The sequence below is a fragment of the Orcinus orca genome, chromosome 19, assembly GCF_937001465.1.
Source record: "Orcinus orca chromosome 19, mOrcOrc1.1, whole genome shotgun sequence".
In the NCBI taxonomy this organism is placed as follows: Eukaryota; Metazoa; Chordata; class Mammalia; order Artiodactyla; family Delphinidae; genus Orcinus; species Orcinus orca.
The window spans coordinates 13,897,334-13,920,774 of record NC_064577.1 but is presented as its reverse complement, the minus strand read 5'-3'; the positions used below and the strand labels follow the sequence as shown (position 1 = coordinate 13,920,774).

The 23,441-nt window shown below is 52.0% G+C and overlaps 1 protein-coding gene across 12 annotated transcripts in view; it reads left to right on the top strand.

Annotated features, from left to right (window-relative positions):
- GAS7 (growth arrest specific 7) overlaps positions 1-23,441 on the top strand; it is a 201,320-nt gene that overhangs the window by 42,541 nt on the left and 135,338 nt on the right. Inside the window, exon 1 of one of the 12 annotated variants that reach the window (XR_004481849.2) lies at positions 9,031-9,146. The exons of 4 other annotated variants lie outside the window; for them this stretch is intronic. The gene's annotated coding sequence lies outside the window, so the exon portion shown is untranslated. 7 more of the 12 variants (XR_007473547.1, XR_007473553.1, XR_004481843.2 and 4 more) reach the window with 7 other exon arrangements.

Here is a 23,441-nt window from a genome sequence, read left to right as displayed (position 1 = left end):
GGGCCAAGTTGCTAATTTATGTCCTTGCCCTTTAAACTCTCCCTGCAACTCTGAACCAGAAAAAGTCTCATCTCTCCTCAAATGTTGCGGCTTCAAGTCTTCCCCCATGGTTTTCTGCTAGCGTTCCTTCCTTTGATCTTCTGTTGGAAATTTATTTCCTTCCCAGAGCTGAGGCATCCAGCTCTGAGCAATGCAGACACCACCTCCCGCCTTGGTTGGCGGACACCCCCATCCCCACCACCAGTTCTGAGCCTACATCTTTTGTGCTAATGGGGCATGGAGCTCGGAAGGTGGTACCAGAGCTGTGGGTGGACGGGAAAGAGAATGGCGTCGTGCCTGCACTGCCGGGCTTGTTCCCGCCACGTGGAGACGGGAAAGCACACGTAAAAATGATTGTGAAAGGCCAAGTCGGAAACATAAACAAACATAAACCAGCAGAGCGTGATGGAATGTTCATAGCTTCCCCCCTGCCTTTATTAGTTTAGGAGAAATCTGGCCAGCTCAGTCCCTGGCCTTCATTGTGGAGAACCTATCTGAGCAATGGGCGGAGAGGGACAGAGTTGGAGCAGTCTGGAAGGGTAGTTTTTAGGAAGAAAAGAGAAAGGACTGACCTTGAGGGCTTGTGTATGAGTGTCTGTCAGTCTGTCTGTCTTTTGGAGAAGGAGGTCTGCAGTGGGGAATGACCCAAGCCATGGGGGCGCGGGAGGAATTTAAAGTCCTCTGGAGAAAGTAGGAAGGAGATTCGGGCATTGGCCGCTGCCCGCGAGTCAGATTGAAAGGGAGGGGAGGGGAAGATTTTAAGTTTTGCTACGTGTTGTGAATGAAGCCCTTTTCTTCCTTTAAAAAGAGACTTTAGTAAAGATCAAATTGCTTTTATAACAGTTTTTCGTTGGCTTGGTGATGTTTCTTCCAATGTGATACCACGGGGAGGTCGTGGCTGTGAAGACAAGGGGTTTGATGGTGAGTGGCGGTTATCTGTGTGTGCACGCAAACATGTACATGGATGCACGTACGCAGCGTGGGTGGGGTGGATAATCAGGAATTCAGAATTGCTGGGTTAGATGGTAACTGTGCTTAACCTTCCGAGGAACTGCCAGAGGATTTTCCAAAGCTGGGGCACAGTTTACATTGCTGTCTGTACAGGGTCTTCCCATCCTTGCCAACACTTGTTATTTGCTTCTTTGTTTTTTGGTTTTTGGGGGTTTTTTTTTGGCCACGTTGGGTCTTCGTTGCTGTTCACAGGCTCTTCGTTGCGGCGCGCGGGCTTCTCATTGCGGTGGCTTCTCTTGTTGCGGAGCATGGGCTCTAGGCACGTGGGCTACAGTAGTTGCCGCACCTGGGCTTCAGTAGTTGTGGCTCACGGGCTCTAGAGCGCCGGCTGTGTAGTTGTGGCGCACGGGCTTAGTTGCTCCGCGGCATGTGGGATCTTCCCGGACCAGGGATCGAACCCGTGTCCCCTGCATGGGCAGGCGGATTCTTAACCATTGCGCTAACCACTGCGCCACCAGGGAAGCCCCAACACTTGTTATTATCTATCTTCTAGCGGGTGTGAAGTGGCTTTGATTTGCATTTCCCTGAAGGCTAATGATGTTGAAGATCTTTTCAAGTGCTTATAGGCTGTTCATCTATCTTCTTAGGAGAAAGGTCTTGTCAGAGCCTTTGCCCATTTTCCTCATATTGAGTGAAATAACAAATGTCTTTTTATTATTGAGTTGTATGTGTTCATGTACTCCAGATAAAAGTCCTTTATCAGAGAGACGATTTGCAAAAAGTTTCTTCCATTCTATGGGTTGTCTTTTCCTTTTCTTTGAGAGTGTCCTTTGAAGCACAAAAAGTTTTAATTTTGATGATGTATGTTTTTTCTCCCTTTGTCCCGTGTGCTTTTGTTGTTTAAGAAACTGGCGTCTAACCCAAGGTCATGAAGATTTACACTGTTGTTTTCTTCTATGAGTATGATAGTTGTAGCTCTTACATTTAGAACTTAGATCTTTTTTTTTTTTTTTTTTTTTGCGGTACGTGGGCCTCTCACTGTTGTGGCTTCTCCCGTTGCGGAGCACAGGCTCCGGACGCGCAGGCTCAGCGGCCATGGCTCACGGGCCCAGCCGCTACGCGGCATGTGGGATCTTCCCAGACCGGGGCACGAACCCGTGTCCCCTGCATCGGCAGGTGGACTCTCAACCACTGCGCCACCAGGGAAGCCCACTTAGATCTGTTTTGAGTTAATTTTTGTAAATGGTGAGAGAAAGGCGGCAGCTTCATTCTTTTGCATGTGGCTGTCTTGTCCCAGCACTGTTTGTTGATAAGACTGTCCCGTCTCTGTTTTATGGTCTTGGCACTTTTGTCATCGAGGCATCTTTTAACCATTTTATGTATTGAAGTCATCGGGTAAGGAAATGTCCCATGTCTGTCTCTTGACCCACAGGGAGAAATTAAATCAGTCAAGGATCACTGACATTAAAAGGTGCCTCTTTTGGAATTTTAAACAAGATTTTGATGAAACCTTTCACTGCAAGTGAAAATAGGCAATAGACAGTGCAGTTGAATAAATATGTCATGAAACGCAGAGTTTGTCTTCTGGCCCGGTTAAGGGTGAACAGGGGAAGCACTGGGCCTCGGCGTACTCTGGAATCCCATGGTCTGTGGACCGAAAATCAGAGCTGACTGCATCAAGTGTGGGTCCGTGAGCACGAGGGGCCCCACGTCCTGCCCCGCCCCAGGCCCCCCCAGTTCCTCCTTAGCTACAGGAGGTCAGGGCAGGGACAGCTGGGCAGCCGTCGTCTGGCGGACTCCGCGCAAGTTGTTTCTTGGCCTTGATTTAGGAAGGGGATTAGGGAATTATTTCCTCTGGAAGCCTCCACCGCAGAATGGAATCCTGGAGCGCTGAGGCCTCCGCCTTCCACGTGTGGGCTGGGCGGTGGAGCCGCCCCGGAACTGCGGGTGTGGGCCAGGAGGATGCATGCATGGCCTTGTGGGGACTCGGGGCCCCGGCTTGGGGCAGGGCCAGGTGCAGGGCTCCCAGGCCTGGCCCAGCTCCCTGGAAACTGGACCCGGATCCCCCTCCGGCTCGGCTGTTTCTGGGAGTCCACCCAAGCTGAAGGCCCCAGAGCCGAGGATTAGCTAAGCCCCAGATGTTTAGAACCCTGGCGCAGTGTTTGTGTGTGCTCTGTGGAGAGCTTATGTGGCCCCGGAGGTGGTCCTGGAATCACTCAGATCTTTGTGTGGTTCTCGTGTTTCATCCCCGTTTCTAGGGAGAGGCTCGCGGGTTCCAGGATTTGCTCAGAGCTTTCTGCCCTGGTCCACTCAGCCTGGTGGGAACTTGCCCAATCTCGGGGGGTTTGGGGCAGGGAGACGGAGGCGCAGGTCTTGGAAGGGAATCCGGTCAGAGCTCTGGGCTTAGGGGACTTCTCTGCTCAGGTCCTGTGTTTCCCAGGGTCAGGTTAGTGTCTTTAAAATCAAAGTTCTCAAGTAAGCGGCATGTCCTCCAGCCTGGAGTCTGTCCCTCTGTGAGCTGACAGCTGAAATGCTTTCGGGGGAGTTGGGTGGAGCTGTTGATGATGAGGGTTCTGGAACAAAGAAAAAGTGAGTATTTCATGTAGTACTTCAAGCCCAGGTCTCCTCAAGACCACGCAGCCAGTAGCAAAAGCCCCCCTACCAACCCTCCCCCTGCAGCCCCCAACTGCGGGCTGTGCAGTCCCCCCACCAACCCCAGGCAACCACGAGTCCCCCTGATGTAAGCTGGAGCTGGGTCCAGAAAGGGGATTATGTACAGGGTGGGGGTCACTGCTGCCTTCTTTCCGGGGCTCCCCGAGTTAACCCCAGTGTTCAGAGCAAACAGGTGCCCACGGTCACGGAATGTTGTGTCATCTCGAGCAGGGGTGACAGATTCAGATGTCGGTAGGTCACTAAGCGCCGAGGAATGACGTGCCGTCGGAAACAGCAGCTACAACCAATCGTAGGGAGCGTGTGCCCAGCTGGAAATTTGAAATCACCCCGTTTTGTAATGTTGGTAATTGACTGTAACCGAAAACAACAGCTAGCAACCCAGTGTGTCGGCCAGAACTTAACCAACCTCTGTCTGCTTGCGGCCGTCTCCCTGCAGAAGATGTTGGGTTCTAGGGACAGGGTGACCCGCCCAAGGTTGCCAGGCTGGTCAGGAGCCTGCACTCACCTGGCTCTAGAAGCCCAGGCTCTGGTCTGTGTCTGGCCAATGAGGTTAAGGAAGATCACCCAGCTTAGGAAGGGGCAGGGCTGGGGTTTGAACCCAGAACTGGCTGGCTCTGGCCATGCTGCTCTCACTGGGATGGGAGGTGGGGTCTTTTGGTCCCGGTCACGTTCTCTTCCCAGAGCTCCACCCTGGGCTTGGTCCTGACCCTCAAAACAGGGCTGCTCTTTGACCAGCGAGCGGCTTCCCTGAATTCTGTGGACTTTTCAGGAACAAGAGGAGATCTTGAGGGTGTGTGTGTGTGTGTGTGTGTGTGTGTGTGTGTGTGTGTGTGTGTGTGTGTGTGTATGTATGTGGGGGGCACGTGAATTCTTTCTCCCTCTTCTCCCTCACACCCATTTATTGTTCCTGGGTTTCCTCCCTGAGAACTCCAAGGAAGAGAACTGGAGAGTTGAAAGAGAAAGGAAATAACAGGTACAGCTCGGGTATTGTGTTCTTGTTTTTGTTTTCGTTTTTTTTTAAACCAATTGAAGGTTTGTGGCCCATTGTCAAATGATGGCTAGCATTTTTTAGCAATAAAGTATCTTAAAATTAAGGTATTTTTTTTTAAGATATAATGCCGTTGCACACTTCATAGACTATAGTGTAAACATCTTTTATTCACACTGGAAAACCAAAAAAGAAAATCCTGTGACTCGTTTTATTGCGGTGGTCTGGAACCGGAACCCACCATCTCTCTGAGGTCTGCTTGTACTTTTTTCTGTCTGGGAAGCGGCTCCCCCTTTGCAGGAAAGGCCCGATTAACTGTGCCCTCCCTGAGTCACTGGGTTGGTCACTACTGGCGAGCTGGTGTCCGGGGAACCCGAGCAGTGTCACCTCAGGGCCTGCTGTGGGTTCCCCGCGGCTGAGAGGACTGCTCTGAGATGGAGAGGCGGGTGTCACGTGAGTCCAGGCCACAGACTGGCAGCACCCTCAGCGGGCAGAGCCTGGGAGCTCACCGCGTCCCCCTTGTCCAGGCCCCTCTGGCTTCGTCCGTGATGGGAACTGAGGTGGAACACCAGGGTGGGAAGGGAGTGGGGGGGGGTAGTATTAATAAGTAAAGCAGGGGGGAGGGGCTTCTAAAAGATTTACTAGTTCAGTATTTTCTGGATGTTTCCTAGTCCTTTAAGACTGGTCCAGAGGAAGGCCAAACAGGAGTTAGTCTAAGTTCTCCACCGGCTCCCACCCTCAGCTGACCCCTCACCCACTGGTTTCGTTCCCAGCACCACCCTGGCTCTCCCACCCCCGCCCCCATCACCCTGTCACCATTCACCCCTCTCTTTCATCCTACTGAGAAAGGAAGAACAATCTCCTTGTTCCCCCGCCCCCTTTTCTAAATAAATTTATTTATTTTTGGCTGCTTTGCGTCTTCGTTGCTGTGCACGAGTTTTCTCTAGTTGCGGCGAGCAGGGGCTACTTATCCTTGCAGTGCCCAGGCTTCTCTCTGCGGTGGCTTCCCTTGTTGCGGAGCACGGGCTCTAGGTGCACAGGCTTCAGTAGTTGTGGCTCGCAGACTCTAGGGCACATGGGCTTCAGTAGTTGTGGTGCACGGGCTTAGTTGCTCCGCGGCCTGTGGGATCTTCCCTGACCAGGGCTTGAACCCGTGTCCCCTTCATTGGCAGGCGGATTCTTAACCACTGCACCACCAGGGAAGCCCTTGTTCCCCCCTTTTAATCATATTATATATGCAATTGTGCAACCTGTTTTTTTTTCTTTTCTTTTTTAAGGCATTTAAAAATGTTTTATTTTTATTTTTGGCTGTGTTGGGTCTTCGTTCCTGCGCACGGGCTTTCTCTAGTTGTGGCGAGCGGGGCTACTCTTCCTTGCAGTGCGCAGGCTTCTCATTGCGGTGGCTTCTCTTGTTGCGGAGCACTGGCTCTAGGTGCGCAGGCTTCAGTAGTTGCGGCACGCGGGCTCAGTAGTTGTGGCGCACGGGCTTAGTTGCTCTGCGGCATTTTTTCTTTAAACTTAATATATGTTAAATATCTTTCTGGATGAGTAGATGTATCTAAAGCATTATTTTTAGTGTTCGCTATTAGTTCATCATTTGGATGAACTAGTTATTATTTATAATCCCCTAGTGATGGACACTGAGCTTGCTTCTTTTTCCTTTTTTTTTTGGCTTTTGTTAAAATCACTGAAGCCAACATTCCTAGTGAGGCATCCTCTCCTGGAAAGAAGCATGCTCTGCAGTTACATCTGTGGTGTACATTTTGACCCATTCTATTGTTGCTCTTCAGAAAGGTGGTACCAATTTACAGCCCTTGAAAATGCCCACCACCCCCTTCACTGGCCGAGACTCGGATCTGCAGGCCTAAAGGAGAAACATGTGAAGGAAAATTGGTGGCAATGCGTTCTGGCAACGCCCTCATGCCTGAGATGCCTTCTCCCTCTCCAACACTGCTGCTGCCCATCCCTGCCACTCCCAGGAAGTGGGCTGCTCTAATGCAAAGAGGGCTGGACTTGAAGGCCTAGATCTGAATCCTGGCTCTGTACATAACTGCTTAAGGAACATCTCTTGACTTCTCAGTGACTCTGTTTTCTAATCTTAAAATTGGGAACTCTGGGACTTCCCTGGTGGCACAGTGGTTAAGAATCTGCCTGCCCCTGCAGGGGACACGGGTTCGATCCCTGGTCCGGGAAGATCCCACATGCCGCGGAGCAACTAAGCCTGTGCACCACAACTACTGAAGCCCATGTGCCCTAGAGTCCGCGAGCCACAGCTACTGAAGCCCGTGCACCTAGAGCCCATGCTCCGCAATAAGAGAAGACACTGCAGGGAGAAACCCATGCACTGCAACGAAGAGTAGCCCCCGCTCACCACAACTAGAGAAAGCCTGCGTGCAGCAACAAAGACCCAACGCAGCCAAAAAAAAAAGGGAATAAAAAAAAAGCTGATACTTGCCTTACAGAATTACATACTTAGCACGTAGTGGGTGATGACTAAATATTCATTTCTTTATTTTTAATCATCCTTCAGTTATTTCAGTGCACGTAACTTCTCTTCCATCCCCCTGACCCCTGGTACCTCCCTTGTCACCCTCATCTGTCACTTCATCCACCACGGGGCGCCTTTATACTTGCAGACTTAAGGTATGAGTGGTTTGAGGCTTTGAGTCCATGGTAGTAACCCAGGCTCTTCAGTGGGTTGTTTTTCCGCCCTCAGACACCTAGAAAGTGGGATGAATACGTGTCAAAATCATTGTGTTTCCTTCTGTCAAACTAAAGGGAGGTCTTAATGAGATCTGTTGCCACCTGCAAATGATGTTTTGGGCTAGGTGAGAGAGGGACCCGTATCTGCCGGAACTTGTGCCTGTGTGTGGGGTGCATAGGATATCTGGACCCTTTCCTTTGGGATTCGGTAAGTAACTGTGTCCAGGAGGCTGTGTTTCCCGCTCGGACCCGTCCTGTTGGGTCTCACTTAGGACCCGTGTGTGCAGGTTTCTGAGTCCTGCCGTCGGTGAGGGCCAGTCTGTGCCGGGCTGTACTTTTCCTTGTCCACCTTCGGCCCGGCCTGTCCTTGTCGGAGGCTCGTGCAAGGCCCTGGCACCAGGGGCCAGTTGGAGCCGGGGGCCAAGTGGGGAGCCCTCTCAGGCACAGTGACGGCCCTGTTTCCTCTCCCACCTCGCCGGGGGGGCCCCCCGTTCACTGCAAGGAGAGTCACGCATTCCCCCCTTGAGATAAGAATAGAGCCCGACTGTGCCCCGGGACAGAGTCCAGCTTCTTCACCGGCCCTCTGAGGCCTGGCAAGGGCTCGAGATGGTACTGGCATGAGTGGGCCCTGGCCGCCTGCCCTGCCGGCCCCTTATGCATTGTGTGGCCGGGACACTGGGTGCAGTGTGCGCGCCTGCCCGGCTCCCCGCTCCTCAGAGCCCACTGTCTCCGGGCTCTGCTCAGGATGGAGGGGCTTGGCCTAGAATCAGCTGCCCCAGGGCCCTGCTGTGCCCCTTCCCTTCCCTGGGGCCTAGGACTCCACCCTCCCAGCCTTGAGACCTCCTGTGCCAGACCTGCCTCTTCCTGGAAGGGAGGAGCTGGGCCCAAGGATAGGATCATCAGGAGGGCTGGGCGGGCCCCCCCCCCCCCCCCCCCCCCCCCCGCCGCCCCCGGGCCAAGGGACAGGAAGCAGGAAGCAGCTGGGGGCCACGCCTCCACCTTAGCCCCGCCTGTGTCTGAGGTGGGAGCTGGAACAGCCTCGCGTCAGGCCGACAGCAGGACTGGACCAGGAGCTGTTAACCAGGCGCGGGGCATGGGGTGTCCCCTGGCTCTTCTGTGGTCGTGTTGGGTGATTCCTGGTGTACCTTCTAGTCTTCAGATTCTAAGGCTGGGCTTCTCAAACTGTGGTCCCTGGACCAGCATCACCCCCCAGACCTGCTCAGTCAAAAAGCAGGAGTGGGGCCCCGATGTCTGTGTTGAACATGCTTTCCAGGGAATTCAGTTGCATGCAGGAACCCCAGGACCCCTGCTCAAAATAGTTTTCAGTGCTTTCCGGGATCCAACAGGTGACTCACGAGTGTTGAGGCTGTGGTAACCTGGGGGGCGTAGCCCCATCTAGAGATATTCGGGTAAAGAGATATTAAAATATGTTTAAATATGGAGTCCCCCATTGAACCCTAAAATGATACAGATCTCAGCCTGCACGTTGACACGTATTTCAGTTAATTTTGCAGCATGTCAGGTCGTGTTTGGGTTTTACCGGGTGAGGAAAGCCAAGGCTGATGGCAATCAGTAACTGGTTTGTGCAGAGGAGACGTGGTCGGGAGCCAGGGTTTTCCACTTTGAGCTGGGGGCTTTCCACTCTCCCCCGCCATGGCTGTTGAGCAAACCTTGCCACACAAGTGTTTGGGACGATGCCTCCAGTGAAGGGTGTCTGGGTCCCTATCTCAACACGTGAGGGTTTCTAAGAGGCTTAGGCACTGGCTGTTTCTCCCAGGAGAAGGCACTATTTGTAAGTCTTCAGCGGGAGGGCAGGATGAGGGCTAACACAGCGGCCTGAACTGCTTGCTAAGCACTGTCCTTGGCAGGGTGGGTCTGGGAGAGCCAGACCACCACAGTTCACAGATGGGAAGGCCCACTCTTGGGGTTTGGGTCACACGGCTCATCATTAAGTGGTGTCCCCTGATGTGTTTTCCCTCCGTCTTGCCACCTGCAAGAGCCATGGTGCTGATGGCCTTTGGAGCACGGGGCTTTGATGGTGCTGGTGGAGGGTAGATGTTGTGTGGCTGTTAGCGTGTCACGCCGTGACACGTGCTTTGGGGGGCTTTGTGTCAGGGGCCCACAGAGCTCCAGGCGGCCCTGGGTCCACTGCCTCCCAAGTCCTCCCCTAAGACAATGGGTCTCCGTGGATTCTGAGATGTCTGTGTTGTGCCCTGGGTGGGAGGGTTGCTGAGTTCCTTGCTGGGGTGCTAGAGGCACCCTGGAATCCCCTGGCCTTCTGAGACTTTGATGGAAAGCATGGGGTTGGAGAAGCCTGGGAGAGGCTGACGAGGAATAAGCAAGCAGTGTCAGTGGTACCCGGTTAGATCGTCAGTACTCTCCCTGTACCTATATTTTCTCAACTAATGAACGGGCCTGTGGCCACACAGGTGGATAGGCTGTTTTTTAATTAATTAATTTAAAATTAATTTATTATTTTGGTCCCTGACCAGGGATCAAACCCGAGCCCCCTGTAGTGGAAGTGTGGAGTCTTAACCACTGGACCGCCAGGGACGTCCCGTGGTTAGTTTATTTTAAAACAGATCTGTCCAATCAAAACTATTTAATAATACTGGACAGCATTTATGTAGCACTTGCTATGTTTTCAGGTGCCATTCCAGATGCTGTATCTTTATGTACTCACTCATTTCATCCTTGCAACAAACCTATGAGTACTACCAGGCCCATTGTACCTATGGGGAAACTGAGTCACAGAGAAGTGAAATCATTTCTTCAGGGTCACCCAGTCAGCGACAGGGTTTGTACCCAGACCATCTCTCTCCAGAGCCTGTGATCTGACCCACTGGTTGCTGTACCGATTCTGTACCGGCCTCCCACAGAGGGCCGTGGAGCCCCCGAAGCTCTGTGCAGCTGTGAGGTGTGGAGAGCTCAGAGCATCTCTGCTGAGCGCCATCTTTGTGGTCTGCGGATTGAGTCCTGGTCTAGCTGAACCATTTAGGGGAGACTCAGTAACACGGCAGGAAGGAAAAGTGATGGTGCCCTATCTTCTCCAGTGACCCCCAGTTTTAGAGGGAAATAAGACTGGAGGGTCTGTGGCAGGGCAGAGGGAGTGAGACAGTGGCTGGGCCAGCTCCTGGTGGCTGCTTCTCCCCATTGGTGGCTGTGTCGTCCACCTGGGCCTGGGGCCAGCACTGGTCCAGCTGGCTCACAGCTGGATGCAGAGTGGGAGGAGAGGGAGGGTCCAGACGCCAAAAGACTGTCAGGGATGTGCCTCAGGGGCCAGCCTTGACTTCCCTCCAAACAGGAAGAGCCTTTGTACTCAGCTCGCTTGTAGTTCCCCAGTGGTTAGCGCCACGGATAAGAGAGTTGCACGTTGTGGTCAGAGGCGTGAGCTGCCCAACACCTTTTGCCCCCAGACAGCCCACATGTGACATCCTCCCCTGTCATCCTCTGCTCCCGGGCCGCCGTGGCTCCGGGAGTGAGCACAGCCGGGCGGGAGGAATCAGAACCTGCCTGCCAGAGGTGCTCAGAGCAGAGGGGAGGGCAGGGCTGGCAGGGCCCCCTTGGGGGGTATTGGGGGGGGGGCGGTGCTCCTCGAGAAGATGTTGAGTCTGAAACATGGAACAGACAAGTTCATCCAGAGGCCCTAAAACCAGCCGATTCTTTGGGATGGTGACCGGGCCAGTGTAAGGACAGTCTGTGGGCAGCTTCCAGAGAGACCACTGAGTTGTGCTTTCTCCTAATCCAGGTCATGGTGGTGATGGGGACATGAAGTAGGAGGGAGGAAGTGGGCTGGGGACTTGGACCAAGAATCAGACACTCTTGGGGGGGTCCCCCATTGTGATGGGCGTGCTTGCAGGAATCCTGGGAGATGGTGAGTTTCTGCTTGTTCGTCACCCTTCTGGAATTACTAGCTGTCTTAACTTCTGTCTCCTTGAATAAAATGTATAATAAAATGTAATAAATTGTAAAATAAAACATCTTCATGAGAGCGGGGAGCACATGGGGCTGCCCTAGGGTGAGCACCCAGTGACTGTTGAAGGGAGGGAAGGAAGGAAGGAAGGGACTGAAGAGCGAGAAAGATTGTCCGCTGTGACTTGGAAGCAGTTGTAACATTTCAAACTGTTTAAAATTGCTGCCCACCCTCCCAGTCTACCCTGACCTCCTGGTTCCCCTTGTTCTATTTTTTTTTTTCCTCCATCACCTTCTAATACTCTTTATAGTTTACTTATTTATTGTTTTTATCGTGTGCTCCCCTTACCCCCTTGCTGAAATCAATGCTCCACAAACGCAGGGGTTTTTTCCCCTTTTATTTGGTCACTGCCGTGCCCCAAATGTCTAGAAGCAGCGCCTGACCCTGGGCAGGTCCTCACTAATATTTGTCGAATGAATGAATGGATGAATGGATGAAAGTGCCCAGAAAGGGCCTGGCTTGTGCCGTTGGGCCATGGGAATCCTGCTTGCAATAGATGTTTCAGCACATTGTCCCCTGGGAGGTGCCCCACAGTCTGGGCACCTGCCCTTGACCTGCTTTGTCCTTCTGATTTACTGGGCCCCTCAGGTAGGACCACGCTGATACCGTCCAGCAGCTTGGACACAGGAAGGCTTTCCGGGACTCACGGGCAGGACAGTGAGTGCCCTCGAGGGCCAGGCAGAGACCGACTGGGTAGTGAGGTGAGCTGTCCACAGCGAAGGATCCTGGAGCCTGGCGTTTGACCCCATTCCTGAATCCCGCCCCGCTCCCCCGACCTTCCCCACGACTAGGATTCCCACCCTCTGGGCTGTGAGAAGTAGGAAAATGCCGGATTGAGCAATCGAGGGCTGAGACGCAATCCCTGCTGATGCAGCCTCTGCCTTCTTGTCTCGCAACTGGTGCCCGACCCACAGAATTAATCCGGGTCATCCTGGCTGACTCCACACCCCGGGCTGCCGTGGGGCCCAGGCGCGTCCCATTACTCTCAGGGTCAAGTCCAGACACCAGTTCTCAACCTGGTGGTGGGACCCCGCCCAGACCCCTGGCAGCGCCCCCGCCGCCCCCATGCCTGCCACAGTGAGAGCCTTCAGCTGTGGTCGGCAAGTCCATTTCCAGTCTTTGCTCAGTTTTGCCCTTGACCTCCTGACCCACATCCAGTTGGCATTGCTGTTCAACCTGTCCAAGCCTCACGCCACCCGCAGCCTGTCCAGCTCAGTAAATGGGAAGTCCGTCCCTCCAGCTGCTGTGGCCAAAAACCTTGACACCCCCCCCCACCGCCTTTTGTCTCACGTCCCATGTTCGGTTTGTCAGGTAAACATGTGGGCTTCTCCTTCCAAATTGATTTTTTAAAAACTCCAACCGCTCGTCACCACCCCCACTGCTGTCATCTTGCCCCGAGCCACAGCCACCAGCCCTGTGCCCTTGAACTAGTGCAGTTGCCTCCTGACGGCTCTGCCGGACCCCAGTCTGTTCTTTTCAAATGATAAGTCCGATCGTATCACGCTGCTCCTCAGAACATCCCGATGGGCCCCCACGATGGCAGAGTAAAAGCCGAAGGAGCCCTCACCGCAGCTGACAAGGTGCGACGTGGTCGGGCCCATGACCTCCCTGCCCTTGGGGGCCTCTCCTCCCCTGCACCTCACTCATCCCTCTGCTGCACACCGGCCTCTCTGGCGTTCCTATGGGTGTTCCAGGCATGCTTCCTCCTTAGGGCCTTGGCAGCCCACGTGGCTAAGCCCTGTGGCGGGCTGAGTAATGGTCCCCCAGAGATGTCCGTGTCCTAAGCCACACAGCCTGTGGATGTTGCCTTACGAGGCAAACAGCATTTTGCAGGTGTGATTAAATTAAGGCTCTTCAGAGGAGGAGGTGATCTTGGATTATTCAGGTGGGTCCAGTGTCCGGACAGAGAGTCCTGATAAGAGGGGGGCAGGAGGGTCAGGTCAGGAGTAGATGTGACAGCAAAAGCAAGAGGTGGAGGATGTGAGGAGGGGGCCGCGAGCCAGGGACTTGCGGGCAGCCTCAAGGAGCTGAACGAGGCAGGGAAGCGGATTCTCTTCCAGGGCCTCTCGAAGGAACCAGCCCTGCTAATACCTTGACTGTAGCCCAGTGAAACCCCTTTTTAGACTTCGGACTCCAGAACCAGAAGACAATACATTTGTGTTGTGACTTTAAGCTTCGTAGTTGGTGATAATTTGGTACAGAGCCGCCAGAAACTAACCCACTCTTTGATCTCTTTTGACTCTCTTGCCCTCCTTGTCATGCCCACCCCTTTACACCGCTCTGCTCTTTTTCTCCATCACTTGTCCCCTTCCAACAAAACTGGGTCGTTTACCCGTCTCTCAGGCTGTGTGTGTCTGTACTCACAGGGGGGGTGTAAGTTCCACTACATTACCTAGCGTTGTCAGAGTCTAAGGGACCCCATGGATCTCTAAATGCAACCTCTTATTTCATCAGAGCAAGATGAAGATGGCCTGGAGACGGGGAGGGTCCTGCTGAAAGCTAGGGCATTTCCATGGTAGTTTCTGGAGCCCCCAGGGCTCAGACCTCCTACTGCTCTGTTCTCCAGCTGCGTTATCTCTTTGGGCCTCCTCCTCCCCCACTGCCACACCCAGGGACAGCAGGGCCTCGCCCAGGAGCAGGTGCTTAGAACTTGAAGGTTGGGAATCAGTCTTGGCTGAGGAGTTGGTGGGTGAGGCCATGTCTTACAGGAAGCTGGGAGGTTCTCCCTAGGGAGCAGGGATGGGGAAGCTGATAGGTTTGTCTTGTCCCCAGCAGCTTGTGTGGAGTATGGGGTGTTTGGAAGAAGGAAAGGAAGAAAAGATATGAAACGGTGGTGATGGGCAAGCAGGTAGGGCAAACGTTGTGTGCCCACGATGGGCACCTAGACTTGAGGACCCCAAAACAGCATGGCTCATGGCCAGGGAGAAGCAAAGAAGGATAAGGGCCTGGGATTTGTTTCCCCGGGACACAGCTGCAGGCTGTAAAGGGTGACTGGTTGGCTGTTAGGAAGACTCCTTGCTGCTGTCTCCTCCGGAGAGGACACATTTTGAAACACTTCCTGAGTTGGGGAGGGGAGGTGACATTTGGCCCCCCTCTCCCCAGGCTGCTGATGAAGTGTGGTTGGTGATGAACTTACAGCTGTGCTTTTGCACTGCTCCCCCCCACCCCCACCCCGGGCTCATCCACCCACCAGTCCCGCCGGGGCTCCCCTCCCTCTGCTGAAGGGTGACTCAACCCTGCTCTTGTGCAACGGCCCGGGCTCTCCGAGCAGAGCTGTTTTCCTCCGTGCCATAGCTCCCCTCCTGATTTATGTCTTTCCATTTGGGTTAATGCTTTCCACATTTGTGTCTGAAGATTAGTGTGTGGTTCATGCCTGCAGCCACCGAAACTCCAGTGCCCAGCTTGGGTCTGGCCTGGGGAAAGCGGCCAGCCAGCCAGCCAGCCAGCTTGGAGCTTCACCTGGAGGCCGTTCTGTCTCCAGCAGGAAGAGGGCAGAGGGAGGAGTGCAGCCCTGTGAAGGGCACACGGCGTGGAGGGTGTGAAGAGGTAATTGCCCGAGCCTGTGACTTCCCGTCAGAGAAGCTGCATCGTCTTGGGGAAGTGAGAGGCACAAGTTGTAGGGCGTGGAGAAGCGTTACGTCTGTGGCTTTGGAGGCTGTTGGACAACACATCGTGTGTGTGTGTGTGTGTGTGTGTGTGTGTGTGCGTGTGTGTGTGTGTGCGTGTGTGTGTGTGTTTCATTTTCTCTTCGTGGAACAATAATATTACCTTCGTTGCTATGGTGGTGTTGCAGGCGTGGCTAATTGGACACAGACCCGATTCAGGCTGGTGTCCATAGTGATTATCAGACGCCGCCCTGCAACTTGCTTGCATTTGCTCCCCTAGCGTGAGAGGCTGGCGGGGTATCACTGCCCGGGCAGTGGGCGCCCTGGGGCGGGGTGGAACCCCGGTCGGAAATGGACCCAGAAGCTGGGCTTTAGGCAGGAGCAGAGCTATTCCTGATCATTTCCAAGGCTGGAACACAGCCCGGCTTTGCTGAGGGCCAGGGCTTTGGGAACTCCTCCTCGGAGGCCCGGGACCACAGGGGAGGTGACACCTGCTACCGGGCGAGGGGACAGAGGCGCCCGTGGCACCCGGGGGCTCGAGGCTGCTGTGCAGCTGGTCCCCTGGGCCCACTCACCTGGCAGGTGCTGTCTTCCCACTGAGGTTGTAGCATCCATGCAGAAGGGTGTTCATGCGGTAAGTTTTAAACTCTTTGTCGAGGGTACATATCCGGAAGCGTATCTTTGTTAATTTTACTCTTACTGAATAGGTCACATATAGATGAATTCTGTCATTTATTAGGCACTAAAAAATAGAGAGTGAACGTTGGCCTGCCTCCCGCCCTTTGTCCTCTGCCTCTTAATTCCCTTCCCCAGAGGTGAGCAAGTTACCAGTTTCTTGTGGGTACAGAGGAAATGGTGCAGATATTTGCGACTATACGTGTGCCTTTATTTCCCTTCACACCTGTGCTGGCTTCCTCTCTCTTCTTCACCTTGCTGCCGCTGCTGCTTTTTAAACCCTGTAACAGTGTATCGTGGAGTTTAGTCAATAGAAGGAGTGTCCTCGTTTTTTTTATACCTTCCTGACTCATTTCACGGATGGGCGTATAGGTTGCTTCTCATCTTTTCCTGTTACCTCTGCCCGCTGTGGATACCCTGTGTGTCCATCGTTCTGCACACGGGGGAGTGTCAGGGAAGGATCCGTTCTTGAAGTTGAAAGCCTGGAGCAAAGAGTGTGTTTGTAAATTTGATACAAAGTGCCAGACAGCCTCCAGCGAGACAGATCTATTTATCCTTCCACCAGCTACATCTACGAGCGCCCATTGACCCACAGCCTCGGCAGCACTGTGCACTTTCCAGTTTTTTTTAAATATAAATTTATTTATTTATTTATTTTTCGGCTGAGTTGGGTCTTCGTTGCTGCGCACGGGCTTTTTCTAGTTGCGGCGAGCGGGGGCTACTCTTCGTTGCGGTGCGCGGGCTTCTCATTGCGGTGACTTCTCTTGTTGAGGAGCACGGGCTCTAGGTACGCGGGCTTCAGTAGTTGTGGCATGCAGGCTCAGTAGTTGTGGTGCGTGGGCTTCGTTGCTCCGCCTCATGTGGGATCTTCCTGGACCAGGGCTCAAATCCGTGTCCCCTGCATTGGCAGGCGGATTCTTAGCCGCTGCACCACCAGGGAAGCCCCCCCACTTTCCAGTTTTTAATTTTCTGTATGGAAAAGTTCTGTGTTTTTGCATTCAGTTGATTTCCTCTCCCCATCTCTCCCCCCACGCTATTGCTGCCCTATGGGGATGGTGAGTGGGTACCAGGGTATCCACGGCAGATGAAGGTCTGTCCTGCAGACCCTTCTCTGAGCAGTGGTCCAGCCCCTCTGCAGGCTGGCTGTTCCTTGACGTGCTTTCAGATCTCCAGGGAGGCCTCCTTTTCGACATTTGAATTTTCTGCTCGTGATCACATCACTAGAGTCCATCTCCTACGTGCTGCTCCCCTTACTTTCCCCTGCTTCTTCCCTCTCTAATCTCCATCCTCCCCACCTCACCCCTGCATGGGTCCGATCTCTCGTTTGCAGTTTCCTCAGCTGCTACTTCTCCTTCTCATTTTCCAACGATAGAGTCTTTTCGACAAAGAAGCAGACTTGGACGAAAATCTCTGGACACCACTCCAAGCTGTGCATCTTAGGACGCACGCTCAAGAAAGAATTCCAGGGTAGAATGGGGTGTGGTGGCTGCATTTCTCTCCCCCTTAGGTTTTCTAGTTTGGGGTCTAGAGCTGGAGCCAAGCGTGTTTGGAGAGATGCTCTCAGACAGCATAGTCCAGTAGAACTTTCTGCGATGGTGGAAATGGTCTCTGTGTGTGCCATCCAATACCGTAGCCACTAACATGTGGCTGGTGAGTGCTTGAGTTGTGGCTAGTGTGACTGGGAGGCTGGGTCTTCATTTTAATTTTTATTTGTATTTAAATCCTTATATGTGCCTAGTGGCTACCATATTGGACAGCACAGCTCTAAGCCACACACTTTTCAGGATGAGAATAAGAGTCTAAGAAGAAGAGTGTATCTGCCTAGGTTTCCTCGAGTCAGAATACAACAGCAGTTCTTCCCCAAGATGTTCAAGCTTGGTGACCTATTTCTGAACTTCATGTATTTCCCTTATGGGAAACACCAATGGGGTTAGGCTGCCAGGCGCATCGGGGAAGGTTCCCAAATTCCAACTTGGAATATCGGCCTTCCTTGAGGATGTGCACGGCAGACCCTGAGCTAGGCCTTGTGGACACAGAGATGAACGAAGCGAGCCCGCCCTGTCTGAATGGAGCTTCTTGTGTCTTTCAATAGTGAGTTAAGTAGAAAATCAGGATGCTTACAGAAAAGGAAGTGAATTAGCTTCCTATTGCCACCAACATAGCAGCTTAAAAGAACGCATCCCCTTCCGTAGATCTGAAGAAGTCTGAGATGAGTCACGAGGTTAAAGTCAGTGTCCCAGGGCTGGCTCCTCCTGGGGGATCTGGGGGGAATCCGTTTCTTTCCTTTCGCATCTTGTAACAGCTCCTTCCGTGGCTCATGGCTGCACATCCTGTGACCTTTTCTCCCCGTTTCGGGTTTCACATTGGCTTTGCTTCCCTCTTTGACCTTGTCTCCTTATAAGGACCCTTGTGATTATAGTTAGGGCCCGTACAGATAATCCAGCAAAGCCTTCTCATCCCCAAATCCTTAGTTTAATTACGCCTGGCAAGTCCCTTTTTGCCATATAAGGTGACAGTTGTAGGCTCCAGGGATTAAGATGTGGCTCCATTGGGAGGGGCCATTTCCCAGCCTGCCCCAGGGGGTAGCTTTCAATACTTGAAGGAGAGCAAGTTGGGTCAGAGAAGGTCATTAACACCTGGCCCTTCCCAGGTGTGCCCGATTGGTGGAAATGGACAAGGCTTGAACCATTCCTGTTGAAGATCTGATGTTGTAAATCGGTGTAGCTCACTAGTTACAGTAGCCAAGACATGGAAACCTAAATGCCCATCGACAGATGAATGGATAAAGAAGATGTGGTACATATATACAATGGAATACTACTCAGCCATAAAAAAGAATGAAATAATGCCATTTGCAGCAACATGGATGGACCTAGCGATTATCATACTAAGTGAAGTAAGTCAGGAAGAGAAAGACAAATACCATATGATATCATTTATATGTGGAATCTAAAATAGGACACAAATGAACCTATCTATGAAACGGAAACAGATGCATAGACGTAGAGAACAGACTTGTGGCTGCCAAAGGGGAGAGGGATGAGGGAGGGATGGAGGGGGAGTTTGGGGATTAGCAGATGCAAACTATTATATATAGAATGGACAAACAACAAGGTCCTACTGTACAGCACAGGGAACTATATTCAATATCCTGTGATAAAACATCATGGAAAAAGAATATGAAACAGGATGTTTATATATGTATAACTGAATCACTTTGCTGTATGGCAGAAATTAACACAACACTGTAAATCAACTATACTTCAATAAAATAAATTTTAAAAGAAAAGCAGTGCAGCTTGTATTTTGGTGGGTCTCTGAGTCACCCGGGGAATGTGGGAAAAGGACAGAGGCCCGATCTTATCCTGCTCCCATAAGCCTTGACCTGTGTGCCCTTTATGAGCTCTCCAGGTGACTCTGCCCCTCAGTACAGCTTGAGAAGCGTTGCTCTTAGGAGTCATCTCGGGGATGGTCTGTGTGTGTGTACGTGGAAGGTGGAACGTCTTGTCCTCTGTGCGTGTGTGAGTGCCAAAGCCGGGCTGCAGACAGGAAGTGCTGGAGGAGGCCGGAGAAGGGGCCAGTGTCTGCAGAGCACCCCCACCTGGGCCACACCTGGGAGACAGGAGAAGGTGCAGCCTCACCGAGAAACGGGGAGGGTGCTCCAGGCAGAGGGAGAGACTTGACAGCAGCGCCGAGGTAGGAACCAGCGCATTGCCGCCTTTGGGGACACGGAGGCCGTTTGGAGCCAGAATGGACAGGGACAGGGAATTGATTTGACAGGAGGAGAACTAACATTCCCCTGCAGGTGTTTGCAGGCTCGAGGCAGGGCAGAGGCAGGATTCTGTTTGTAGTACCGTCGGGGTGGCCTGCATGAAGGCCCAGGCTGGGTGGTGGCAGGGAAGGTGGAGAAAAGGTGATTTCGAAGGAAATATGAATGGCATGGGCCTAACAATCAGTTAATACTAATTGGGCAGGTGTGTCGGGCGCTGGAATGCTGTGAGCCAGACGGACAAGGTCCCTGATCTTGGAAGTTTGCTTTGGCGTGAGGAGGCGTGTGGAGTTGAGCAATAAACAGACAAACCCAAATAAACAAGAAGAGCATTAGCCAGTGGTAAATGCTGTGCAGAATTAAATTGGTTCATGTGTGCTTGGGAGTAACTAAACGGTGGCTTCTTTAGATCGGTGCTTGTGGGGGAACCTCCCATTGAAGCCGATGTCTGGATCCAGCCGTGGGAATGAATTGCTGGGGGGAGGGCACTTTGCGCAGAGGTAACAGTGAATGCCAACGCCATAAGGCAGGACCAGACTTTCCCCATCCAAGGAACAGCTCAAACAGTGCTGTCCAAGCTTTTCCGTAGTGATGGAAATGTTCTATATCTGCACTTGTCACACGGCCAGCAGCCCCGTGTGACAACTCAGCACTTGAAAGGTGCCTGGTAAGACTTGGGAACCGAATTTCACATTTTAGTTGTCATTAATTTAAATCTAACCTTAAAGAGCAAGATACGGCTGTGGTCCACACTGCGTCGAATGGCACAGAGCAAGAAAGTTGGTGTGGCTGGAAGGGAAGTGGTATAAGATGATGGAGGATCAGGTAAATAGGAGGCAGACTTTATTGCTTTGTGAATTAGGCGAAATCGTTCGGAGTCCTTTTTGCAAAGAGGAGTACAATTAGGGATTGCGAACTTCATTCCTTCACCTTTGTGAAGGAGTGCTTTTAATTAGATGCTTTTAATTAGAAGGTGATATAACCTGATTAATGTTTTGCAAGTTCGCTCTGGCTACCATGTTGAGAATGGATTGTAGGGGATGGAGAGGGGAAGTCGTAGACCAATTCAAAGACCATGATAATGATATAGGGAGTGGTGGCGGTGCCTTGGGAACAGGGTGGCAGCAGTGGAAACGGAGAAACGTGGGTGGATTCTGGATGAGCTTTGGAGGCAGATTGACAGGAGTTGAGAGGGGCTGGATTGGGAAGGTGGAGAAGCTGACGATCCTAGATTTGGGGCTTAAGCAACAGGGTGGATCATGGTGCCATTTGCTAAAATGCGGCATGGAGAACAGGTTTGGTTTTGCTTTTTTTGGGGGGGGAGCGAGGAAGATGGGCTCTGTTCTGGATCTGTTAGAGATTCTTCCTGAGCATCGGTGTAGCACTGGCAAGTAGCCAGGTGGACATGGGGAAAGGTCAGGGCTAGAGAAGTGCATTTAGGGTCATCAGGAAATAGAGGGTGTATAAAGCTATGGGACAGGAAGGGTCGGGCCACTACAGAGAATAAGCAGATAGGAAAGAAGGGTAGGGGCAGGAGATGGCTGGAACATTTAAGATTGAGCTTAGGGGAAGATCCAGACAGGCAAGTGCCTGAGAAAACGTGAGATGCCATGGGAGCCATGAGAAGTCACAGTTTCCGGAAGGAGGGAACGTTGAATGCTGCTGCCTGGCCAAGGACTGGCCTAGAAGAGTCCAAGGTGCCCTTGGATTTGGTAACAGCATGAAGGTCATTAGTGATACTGGAGATCAGGCTCAGCGGAGTTGGGCTGGAGAGCATCAGGGGTCAGAAAGCAGGGGTCACGACTATAAGTAAGTCTTTCGGTGAAAATATTCGCTGTGATGAGAAGCAGAGGAATAGGCAGGGCCTGGAGGAGTGGGGTCAAAGGATAGATTTCTCTCTCTTTTTAAAAAATTTTATGTGTTTTAAAATTTATATATTTTAAAATTTATTTGATTGAAGTATAGTTGATTTACAACGTTGTGTTAATTTCTGCTGTACAGCAAAGTGGTTCGGCTATATATATACACACATTCTTTTCCATTATGGTTTATCACAGGATACTGAATATAGTTTCCTGTGCCATACAGTAGGACCTTGTTGTTTATCCTCTCTTTTTTTTTTTTAAAGCCAGGTGTTATATGCTGACAGGTAGAAAGCAGGTAGGTTGCCTTTGATAGGAGGAGGGCCTTTCAGCCACTGTAATGGGAGGGCAGGCTAAGAACATGGGTACCGACGTGGGTAGGATGGAGTTTGGGCACTGGGTTGATGAGCAGTTGCTGTCAGATTGCTCTTGTCTTTCACGAGAAAGAGCGAAATCATTGTTTTGAAGATGGAAAACAAATCATTGCGTAACCATGGTAGGGTTGCTAGATGGCTTGACCTATGCTTCTCAAACACCAATGTGCAAATGAATGACCTGGGGATTTGTTAAAATGCAGACTCTGCGTTTCTAACATGCTTCCAGGTGGTGGTGATGCTCCTGGCTTTGGATCCCACTTTGAGTAGCAAGACTCCATAGCACTTCTGCAGTGGGAAGCTTAAGAAGACAATTTCTTATGTGTCCAGGAGATGCCTAAACTGTTCGCTCATTGAATTTACTTTTAGGGCAGAGCAGCAAGGGTTGAGAACCAGTTTGAGATTTGTGACCATTATTTAAAGTGGGTCTTCTCAACATTAGAATTATCTGTAGGACTTAAAAACAAAACACCAGGGCTTCCCTGGTGGCGCGGTGGCTGAGAGTCTGCCTGCTGATGCAGGGGACACGGGTTCGTGCCCCGGTCCGGGAGGATCCCACGTGCCGCGGAGCGGCTGGCCCGTGAGCCATGGCCGCTGAGCCTGCGTGTCCGGAGCCTGTGCTCCGCAGCGGGAGAGGCCACAACAGTGAGAGGCCCGCGTACCGCAAAAACAAACAAACAAAAAAGCCCACCAGAGCCTGGGTATTTTGATTTTGATTGAGATTCTGAATTAATCTGTGTGGGGTGGATCCCAGGCACCCTACGTTTTAAAAGCTCCCCTGGTGATTCTAGCGTTCATCCAGGCTTGAGAAGCATTGATTTAAAATACCAGGTCAAGGGGATGACCATGGGAGTAGGTGGCCAAAGTGGGGTGGTGGCACAATTGCCCTTAGGACGTGTGGGCCCCGTCTATATAAACAACTTGAGTCACCCCAAATCAGCATGCCAAGGCTATTCTAGTCACCTAGTCTTACATAGTCCCACCAGAGAAATTCCACGTCAGCCAGCAGGAGCAATCTGCTCACCAGGCTGTTCTGGAATCTTCATAGAGTCCTGGGATGACTGTATTGGCACACAGTTCAGAGCTCCTGGGTGCATCTGGTCTACCTCATGTATGTGCTTCATGGGTGGGGGGAGGGACACATTTGGGTATGTAGAGGGTGTTGCTCAAAGCTTCTACCAATCCCTGCTAGTCCCAGGCTCCTTAAAAAATTTCGACAAAGGCACTCAAATGGTGGGGTCCCTTGAGCCATACAGCCTGGTCATGAACAAGAGCAGAGGAGAAAAACAGTTCAAAAACTGAGAGCCCAACTTAAAAGATGAAACCTATCATCCAGTTGCCAAAACTCATAACAGGAGTCATGATGGAAGTCAGGAACTAAAGGATCTCTGCATGTGGCAAGGAACTAAACCTAGACAGCCAGCAAGGACCCCAGGTCTGCAAACACCACCCACACGAATGAACTTGGAAGGGGATTCTCTGCCAGCTGAACCTTGAGATGACCACAGCCCTGGGTTGCAGCCTTGTGAGAAACCCCGGGTGAGGCTCAAAGTCTGGGAAAACTGTACCCAGATCCCTGCCCTGCAGGAACTGAGACCACACATTTGTTGTTTGAAGACCCTGAGCTTTGGACTAACTTGGTACGCAGCAGTAAATAACTAGTAGAAGAGATGAAGGCAGTCTCATCAAAACTCTCCATCTCTTGGCTTTACTTTCCTCTGTGTCGGCGTCATTTTCTAGCTTAGTCACCTCTTCAGAAAGATTCTAGAAACTCAGTAACTCCAAGAGAAAAAAGGAAAATCACTGAGCAGCTTTCCAGTGGAGCCTGG